This window comes from Cupressus sempervirens, chromosome 8 (assembly GCF_028749045.1).
Source record: "Cupressus sempervirens isolate cs-2001-9-10 chromosome 8, ASM2874904v1, whole genome shotgun sequence".
Classification (NCBI taxonomy): Eukaryota; Viridiplantae; Streptophyta; class Pinopsida; order Cupressales; family Cupressaceae; genus Cupressus; species Cupressus sempervirens.
In genome coordinates, this window is record NC_143125.1 from 316,817,030 (window position 1) to 316,826,977 (window position 9,948).

The 9,948-nt window shown below is 35.6% G+C and overlaps 1 long non-coding RNA gene across 1 annotated transcript; it reads left to right on the plus strand.

Annotated features, from left to right (window-relative positions):
- Positions 1–1,243: 1,243 nt before the first annotated feature.
- Positions 1,244–2,380, plus strand: LOC149542654 (uncharacterized). Its single transcript, XR_016355197.1, has 2 exons — positions 1,244–1,654; positions 1,994–2,380. It is a non-coding gene; the product is annotated as an uncharacterized LOC149542654 (long non-coding RNA).
- The last annotated feature ends 7,568 nt before the right edge of the window (positions 2,381–9,948 follow it).

The following is a 9,948-nucleotide window of genomic DNA, read 5'->3' on the forward strand; positions in this document are numbered from 1 at the left end:
TTACATCCTTGGGGAGGTTCACTATGTAACACAAACTAGTTAAAATGTATAACCCACTAGATTTTTGTCTATTTTCTTTATCCTATACTAAGAATTCAAATCTACAAAGAAGGCTCTCTTTGAAAAATGGGAGTCTTTGGGAGGAAATGATTACCTTGCATAAATAAGAGATGTATGATCTAGTTGAATTAATTGAGGTAAGAAATTCTCAAAGATGAATCTGAGTATTTCAAAATAATTTGACAATGGATGATAAATTAGAAATATACAAGATAAGATTGAAAACAAGAAAATATTTTCAAGTTGTAGAAATAGATTCTCGTCAAATTTTATATTCTCACTAAATTGAATTTTATTAAATTTCTTCATTTTATTTAAATTATTTAAAATTTAAAATTTAATATAATCATTAGATATAGTCAGTTGTTTTTTCCCAATCATTTCCCATTTATGAAATGAATATACTAATCATATTTGATTATCTTCTTAAAGACATCATGAGTTATTGCACTTAAATACTATAGATTAATTCGAATTACTTGCGTAAGTTCAATCACCATGATGAAGAGGTTCATTTGTTTATTAATATAGACTTGCTAGAATTGCGATAATGAAGCATTAGAGCACCTACTATTTTATTTTATATAATAAAGTCTAGATCGTGTAAGCTCCCTCCTATAAAATCATTGAAACGACCTATCATTGGTGAAACGACCTCACCTCGCAACTTTCTACCACCGATTGTGGGCTGTGTTCCCCTGGCGGTTATCATCATCATTCCCCTCTTGACCACTAAACATTGCTCGCCACTCTTCCTCAATGGGTTTCAATAAGCCCTTTGCACATTTAAAAGACATTAGAAACTTTGATAAGACGCTAGATATGAAAGTTCTTGGACATATTGGGTGTATGCTCCATGTTTAGTTGCTTATGATCAACCTCTTTGAATTAGGACAATGGGATATTTACTTATTTGTAGCGACCAATTGTGTCAAATCCTATTATGCACTTGATTGAAAGTAAGATAGAACGCATCATTTGTTATGATATGGTGAGAATGTTAGGAAGGGAATATGGCATGCATCTTGATAGTTGCAACTTATCATGTCGATTTGACTTCACAACTACTTTGTTGTAAATGACAACAAACAATCTTTAGTTTCAAAAGAGATGAATTTGGTCTTGGGGAATGGTAGAAACACTCATGTGGGCTTGTTTGTTTTGGGGATTAGTTTCAAAGGAAATGGATTTGGTCTACGAGAATGGTAGAAACACTCATGTTAGCTTGTTTAGGTATAGGGAGATCATATGCATGAATTAGGTTGAACAAAATAAGGAGTTGAAGCTCAATACATAGTTAGAGTTAGTTCTACGAGGCACTTTTTATCAATGTGATTGTTTCAATTAGAGTAGTTTGTGTTTTACATATGTAATCTTGTTTTGGAGGAGATCGGACTTTGGAGAAAGATAGAGTGGGGTGTCAATGTATTGATTAGTGTGCAATTTTGGCTTGGGTATTTTGTTTCTAATGTTTGGGAGTAACAAAAGATGACAGGTGTAGCAAAGATGTTTGGTGCTCAATTGGAAGATGTTGCATATGTTTTTGTGAAGTTTGTAAGAACAAAGGAGTTTGTACAACATGTTTATACTCTTGGTGAGTAGTTCATAGATTTTTTAGTTCATTTTAATATAACAATTGCAATGTAAAAATAAGCGGAAGAATGTTGCAATTAAGTGTACAATACATCTTACATGTTTAATGTGAATATTTTATAAATGGCATCTCAATAATGAGTTAGTCATTACACCGCATGCATTTTTTGATACGACGTGAATGCAATTGTTTACATAATCATTATGCCATATAAGATGTGTAAGAATGTATGTGACATTATAATTGTATAAGAAATTGTATGGTGTACATATGATCATGACTATAAGGAGTTTTAAATTTTTGATCTAATTATTAAATATGTTATAATGTGTCATACAGCATATTTTTTTGAGATAATGAGTCCAACATGGTGTTCGGGTGTGAAAATTATTACCACGTATTTCAGAACCTAGTTTGTGTCCTTGGTGATACCTTTTGATGGGTTTCTAGACCTCCTTGAGTCAATGAATTGCAAGCTTGAGATGAGGATAATGATGAGTTTTTACTGAAAGATTATATGCTAATATGCTTCCTATAGAGGAGCAAGCTATTAATCTCTATATTAAGGCTTGGAGCCTGCAAGTTTATTGTAATCATTTTTGTTGCTCAAGAGTAGCATTTGTTTGGTGCTTTTAAGGGTGAAGTTAATCACTTGAAAGTGAACAATATGTATATCAATGCCTTTCTATCTTATCAATGTGATTGATCTCACAATAGTTTATCTCACTTTTTGAAAAAAAAAATATAGAGCATTAAGGTAAGAACTTGTAGGTAAATATTTACCTTGTATCGCATGTAGTAACCAAATCATTGAGAATTTGGAAATGATGCTAACTACTAATATATATATTTGTATATAAATTGTAAGTATATTAAATAATATATAATTATTATTATTTGTGTTTTTTTTATATAAGCTTGAATACCTTGTTTCTATACTTAACAATAGCTTTAAAAAAGTGAATGCATTCCTTAGTAGATGAAAACTATAAATTCTTAAACATGATTTTCTAATACTAGTATCTAGTGCTCAAATACTTTACTATAATTCTTTACTACATTATTTATTAGTTTTTTTTTTCAATCTACTTTATTAGTTTTCAATGTCTATGGGACAAAGACTTTAAAGATCTTTGAAATAAATGTTCACTTAAAATAAAAAATAATTTTAATAATCAAATTAAATATATTAAAAATTATATGTTTTGGAAAGCTCACTTCAAAGACTACATCTAAATATTACAATCTATCCTACCTTGTTTATTCCATTTTCTTGTCCAACATAAGGTTAGTAATAAAAAATATAAGAATACTTAAGAAGTTAGTGGAAGAAGGTCTATCCAAACACCTTCATTTGAAATATCCAAAAACATATTAAAATAGTATTTTTTTTTTGCAACTAAATTCAAAGCCATTAAGCTAATCTCAAAACAAATAAAAATAAACTTACTTAAATAGAATAAAATTCAATGGGATTTTTTCAAAAACAATTATAGTCCCAAGTTTTAGATTTTTGTTGGGCTAAAGGTTTGCAAAAAAGAGTTATGTAAATATATGTTGGATTGTGGGCAAGGCAAAATTGCCTAGCACATATTTTGTGAAATAGGAGATAAAATCTAAAAGACCAAGAAAATAAAGCTTTTGTATTTGGATTCAAGATTCATTTTAGCTTATGTTTTCAATGAGGGAATATGTTGTGTTTTAGTGTGAGATCTTTTTGGAGATAGAGAAGTAAATAATGTGTTACAAGTTTTATATCAGAGGTGTTGAAGGTGGGGGCACGTCTGTCATAGGTGTTTGTGTTTCTGAAGTGACAAATATGTTTTTACAAAGTGTGCAATCTATAGGAAGTTCTTGTAGAGTTTTCTTTATCAAAAGGTATGAGCCATTGTCTTGTAATGGAATTAATGGTTTCTCTAATGAAATTCCCAATGAAGTCAAAAAGCATTTACCAGATTTTAATGGGAAATGGACATATTCAACTAATCAACACTTGTACATGTTTGTTGATCTATTGAGTGATTATGAGGTTTTTCATGAAGATGTGTTCATTAAAAAAAAATAGAATTTGAAGGAAGATGCAAGGGATTGGTTTTCCTTCTTGCAACAAGTTCTATGTCTTCATGGGAAGAATTAAGTGCATCTTTTATGGAGAAATTTGGTGCAAGGATAAATTTTACTATGTGTAAGGACCATGCCCTACTCAAGAATTGCCACATCATACAATTGCTAGAAATGCGAAAAATATACAAGCAAAACCCTCGTTTGAAAAGTCAATAACCATTCCATTTACCATAATCAAGCATTAACAATTTGTTTACCTTAACAAAATGTAATTACTTTGCATTATCTAGGATGTTGACAAACACATCATCCATCCATCAAAATGCATGATAAAACCAATACATCAAGACCATTATAGATACATTATTGATGGGGACACAACCCAAGCATAGAATGGACACAATAGGAAAGGGAAAATTTTATTCATTGTGTAAATATGCTAATACATTTGGTACAAAGAAAATAGACTTCAAAACATGCCCTAAGGGCTTACAATATCATAAATCTAGAGATAAATTCTTCTCCCAGTACCTTCACTCAAACTCCACTCCGAACTGCCTTTTACAATGCCAAAAATGTTCTTAAATAGACCCCGAAGGGTTAAGGATTAGGAATACATTCTAGAAAGTGCTAGTAGGCATCCACCGACCAAATAGAAGGCTCTAGAAGTCACATTAGAAGTTGGCACAAAATTAGAAGAATCCAAAAATGGTAACCGAACTTTCGAGAGGCATAACTTTTGAACCGTAGCTTCGATTGATGAACCGTTTACATTTTTGAAAAGCTCTCAAAGCGCTCTATAGCCCTATGGAGGATCTTTACTCGTCCCCCATTTTTTGGCCCTATTCAAAGTCATTTAATGCCCCTAACCTCACTTTGAAGCATTCTTAGGGTGTCTCTAGAAATCGAAAAATTGTGATAACTTTCAAACTGTGGGGCCTTTTGACCTGATTCTTTTTTTGGAATTATCTAAATTACAATTACATTCATCTGGCCAATTTACACCTTCTATTTTACCAAAATGATGGCTCAATTACATATTCCTATTTTTTAGACATTTACACGTATTCCAAGGTGTTCAAATACTCTATCCTAGAACACTGATAGTGGAACTGTGAGAGTTGGAACCTTTATTTGACCCAAATGGGTATCCAAAAATGAAAACACACGAAACAAAAACTAAGTCTAAGTACATTTTTTTGGTTGACACAGGATTGCCCTTATACCTCTGGATGCTCCTGCATTAGACACCCAACGTAGATTGAAAAGTGACCCTGTCACTTTTTGAATGGTAGAGGAAATCCCAAATGGGAAACCTCAGCTATTGATATCGAAGTTGAGTCCTCGATCGGCCATCCTTTCCACTTGACCAAATACTCTTCATACTGCCTATGTCTGGTACTCCTACCCATACGACTATCCAAAATCTCCTCTATCTCCTCCTTCTTAGAAGTAGGAATTAGACATGGCTCTAACATCAGCTCCTCATCTGCACCATCATCATGATACTCTATTAAGTCTGCAATGTTAAAAATAGGAGAAATGTGAATACCATCTGGCAACTCCACCTCATATGCATTTCCTGAGTCATGTTTCTTCAGAATTTTGCAGGGGCCAAATTTCTTCATTTTCAGCTTGTTGTAAGTACCGGCTGGAAATCTTTCTTTTCTTAAGTGTACCATGACTAGATCCCCTACTTGGAATTCCTTATGTCTTCTCCTTTGATCAGCCCTAGCTTTATACTCTTGATTCATCTTGGTAATGTGTGCCTAGACCTCCCCATGTAGACGCTTGATATGTTCAGCAAATTCTTTAGCTTCAGCACTTGTCCTCTCCACTTGCTCTATCTTCCTCAATTCTGGTGCATTCCTTGGGCTACTTCCATATACAATTTGGAATGGTGATCTACTAGTACTCCTATTTATAGAGTTATTGTAAGCAAACTTTTCTTGTGGTAGAATCAAATCCCACCCCTTGGGCTTATCCCCAACTAAACATCTCAGCAAATTGCTCAGACTTTTGTTTACCACTTCTATTTGGCCATCAGTTTGCGGGTGATGTGTGGAACTAAATTTCAAGTCTGTTCTCAACTTCTTCCACAATGTTCTCCAGAAATACCCTACAAATTTAGTATCTCTATGAGAAACTATACTCCTTGGAAGACCATGTAGTCTTACCACCTCTCTGAAAAACAAGTCTGCAATATGGACAGCATCATGAGTTTTGTGGCATGGAATGAAATGTGCCATAACCTATCAACCACCACAAATATTGAGTCATTACCCCTTTGTGTCCTTGAAAATTCAAGAACAAAATCCATACTTATGTCCTCCCATGGCTTTGATGGAACAGACAATGGCTGATATAGTCCAGCATTGTGACAAAATCCCTTAGCAACTTAACAAATCTGAAAACTCTGTACAAACTTCTTCACATCTTGTGACATTTGAGGCCAAAAATAATGTTCTTTGAGAATGGCAATGGTCTTATCTCGACCAAAATGTCCTGCCATCTGTCCACTGTGTTTCTCCTTAATCAGATTTTCCCTCATGGAACTCTTCGGAATGCATAATTGATTGCCCTTGAACAACATACTATCCTGAATCAAATAGTCTATCCACTTGGTTCTATCTATAGCAACAGGCTCTTTACAAGCTTTCCATGCTTCAGCAAAATTAGAATCCTCAGGGTACAGATTCTTGAGTTCATCAAACCCAACTACTTTACCTTGCATTACTGCAAGAAACAACTATCTCCTACTTATTGCATCTGCAACCCTGTTAGACTTTCCACTTCTATGCTTCAACACAAATGTATAGCTCTGCAAGAACTCTACCCACTTCATATGCCTTTGATTCAATTTACCTTGGCTATTTAGGTACTGTAATGCCTAATGATTAGTATACAAAAAAAATTCCTTTGGCAATAAATAATGCCTCCATTTCTTTAAGGCCTAAACTATTACATAGAAATCTTGATCATAAACAGAATACTTCTTTTTTGCATCATTCAATTTTTCACTAAAATATGCAATAGGCTTACCTTCTTGGCTTAATACAACCCCAATAGCACTGCCACTAGCATCACAATCCACCTGGAACACCTTTCTAAAATCTGGAAGTGCCAACACAGGTTGTTCTGCCACCTTCTTCTTCAGCATTTCAAAACTTCTCACAGCTGCTGCAGTCCATTTGAACTCTTTTCTATCCCCTCTTATTGTGTCAGTCAAGGGTGCACATATGCTAATGAAATTCTTAATGAACTTTTTGTAAAAACTAACCAGACCATGGAAAGATCTTACCTTAGTAGCAGACCTTGGAGTAGGCCATTCCAAGATGGCTTTTACCTTCTCTGGATCCTTTTTGAGACCTTCAGGTGATATAACAAACCCCAAGTAGACTAACTCCCTTTTTGCAAAGATACACTTCTTCAGATTAATTAACAGTTTCTCTTCCCTCAACCTCTCAAGAACACTATGAATATGCAATAAATGTTCTTCCAAAGTCTTGCTGAAAATTAAAATATCATCCAAATAAATAATAACAATTTTTTCCAAGAACTTTTTAAGTACCTCATTCATAAGCCGCATGAAGGTGCTTGGGTTGTTCGTCAATCCAAAGGGCATGACTAACCACTCATAAAGACCCTCCTTGGTCTTGAAGGTATTTTTCCACTCATTTCCTTCTCGAATCTGTATCTGATGATAGCCACTCTTGAGATCTATCTTTGTGAAGTACTGAGCTCCACTCAAGCAATCCATAAGATCATCCATTCTTGGCAAAGGAAACCGATACTTGATGGTTATCCTATTTATAGCTCGAGAGTCTATACACATCCTCCACTCTCCATCCTTCTTTGGTGCTAGTACTATAGGTACTACACATGGACTCAGGCTCTCTCAAATCAAGCCCTTCCTCAATAGCTCCTGCACCTGTCTGTTTAGCTCCTCAATTTCAGTAGGAGTCATCCTGTGAGCATCCTTGTTAGGAAAACTAGCTCCTAGGATTAAATCTATCTGATGACTGATTTGCCTTACTGGTGGCAATCCTTCTGGAACATTATCAGAAATGACATCTCCAAACTCACCTAGTAAATCTGAAACCTCAAGTGGTATTTCACTACTACCTTCTTTATCTTTCCTAGGAATCAAAGCATAGCACATACGCTGATGTTTCATGCCATCTAAAAACTTCCTTCCATCAACAAGACAAATCCTAGCACTGCTACATACCTTTTTGCCTTCCTTTTTCATGGGCTTCAGTTTGTGGTGAACTCCATCCTTTGTTAGAGAGTATGTGTTTGCATGACCATCATGTACTGCATGCCTATCAAACTACCATGGTCTTCCCAACAATAGATGGAAAACATCCACTGGAATAACATTACAGAGAATTTCATCATGGTAACTCCCAATTTTGAATTTCACTAAACATTGTTCACTTACCAGGACCTTATGATCATCTTTCACCCAAGAAATCTAATAGGGCTGGGAGTGTTTCTCCCTCTTGAGCTTCAGCTTAGAGACCATCTCCTCTGATATCAAGTTATCAGTGCTACCACCATCAATGATCACATCACAACATTTATCCTCACACTTGAACCTAGTATGGAATAAACTCCTCCTTTTTCCTGGTTCAATCTCACCACTTAGTAGGACCCTTTCATTTACTAAAGTCTCTCCTCTTTCTGCATCCTTTGAATGTGATGATTATGCATCCTCATTCACATGAGCAACCCTAGCTTGACCCCCAGCTCTCCTATCTGTCCTTTCTTGTCGTTGAGGGCATTCAAAGGCATGATGACGTTCTTCATTGGAATGGAAATAGGTACCATAGAAGCCTCCTCTTCCTTTTCCACATCCTCTACCTCTTCCTCTTTGATTTCCAAAGTCTTGATCACGGGAGCGGTTGAAACCCTCGTTCCTCTAGTTCCTGCTAGTACCCACATCTTCATTTTTCTTTTTGGTTTCATTTCGGCCTCTAGATGACCTACCACTACCCCTTCCTCCTTGACCGCGCCCTCTTTGTCTCCCTTCAAACTTTTTATTTAGCTTCTCTTCAGCTCATAGGGAAAACTGGTATGCCTCTTCAATGCTGGTCATTCTTACCAGACTTAATTCCTCCTTGATGCTAGGTTGCAACCCACTGATATAACGAGAAACCTTCTCCGTATTTGCTTCTGCATGTCCTACTCTAATCAAAAGTTGGTAAAACTCCTCTGTATATTCTTGGACTGATTTTTCTACTTGCTTTAACCCATGCATCTTCTTAAACAAATCAAGCTCATAGTCAACAGGAAGGAACTGCTTCTTTAGTTTGTCCACCATGTGATCCCACCTTGTGATCTTATCCTTTCCTCTTCTATTTCTTTCCAATTGAACCTCTTGCCACTAGATTTTGGCATGTCCTTTCAGTTTGGCCTTTGAAAATTTAACCCTATTTGGGTCCCTGCTATCCTCATACTCAAAGTATTCTTCCAGTTCATTAATCCAATCAATCAACTCATCTGGTTTCAGATTTCCTAAAAATACACACACATCAATTGTAGGTCTTTTCCCAAACTTAGTAATGGCCCTAAAAAGCCTTTCCTTTGCCTAATTTAGAACTTCCCTATCAAATTCCACTTCTGGTCCAATTTCTTCTTCTTCATTGTCATCCTCACTTTCGTCACCTGTAGTAACATTTGTTCCTCTATGAAGCTCCTCTTGCAACGCTTGTACCTACCTTTGGAGGGCTCTAACCTCCTCAGGATTAATAGCTCCAGCCCTTCCACCATGCTCTCTTTGTGGAGGCATCTTCTTAACTCAAACTCACAACCACACAGTCCTAGTGCAAACTGCCTCACAGTCGGCACTCTATCTACACACTCAAGAAAACCTACTCTGATACCACTAACAAAGGTATGCTCTGATACCACTTGATGGGGACACAACCCAAGCACAGAATGGACACAACAGGAAAGGGAAAATTTTATTCACTGTGTAAATATGCTAATACATTCAGTACAGAGAAAATAGATTTCAAAAAATGCCCTAAGGGCTTACAATATCATAAATTTGGAGATAAATTCTTCTCCTAGTACCTTCTCTCAAACTCCACTCCGAACTGCCTTTTACATTGCTAGAAATGTTCTTAAATAGACCTTGAAGGGTTAAGGATTAGGAATACATTCTATAAAGTGCTAGTAGGCATCCACCGACCAAATAGAAGGCTCTAGAAGTCGCATTAGAA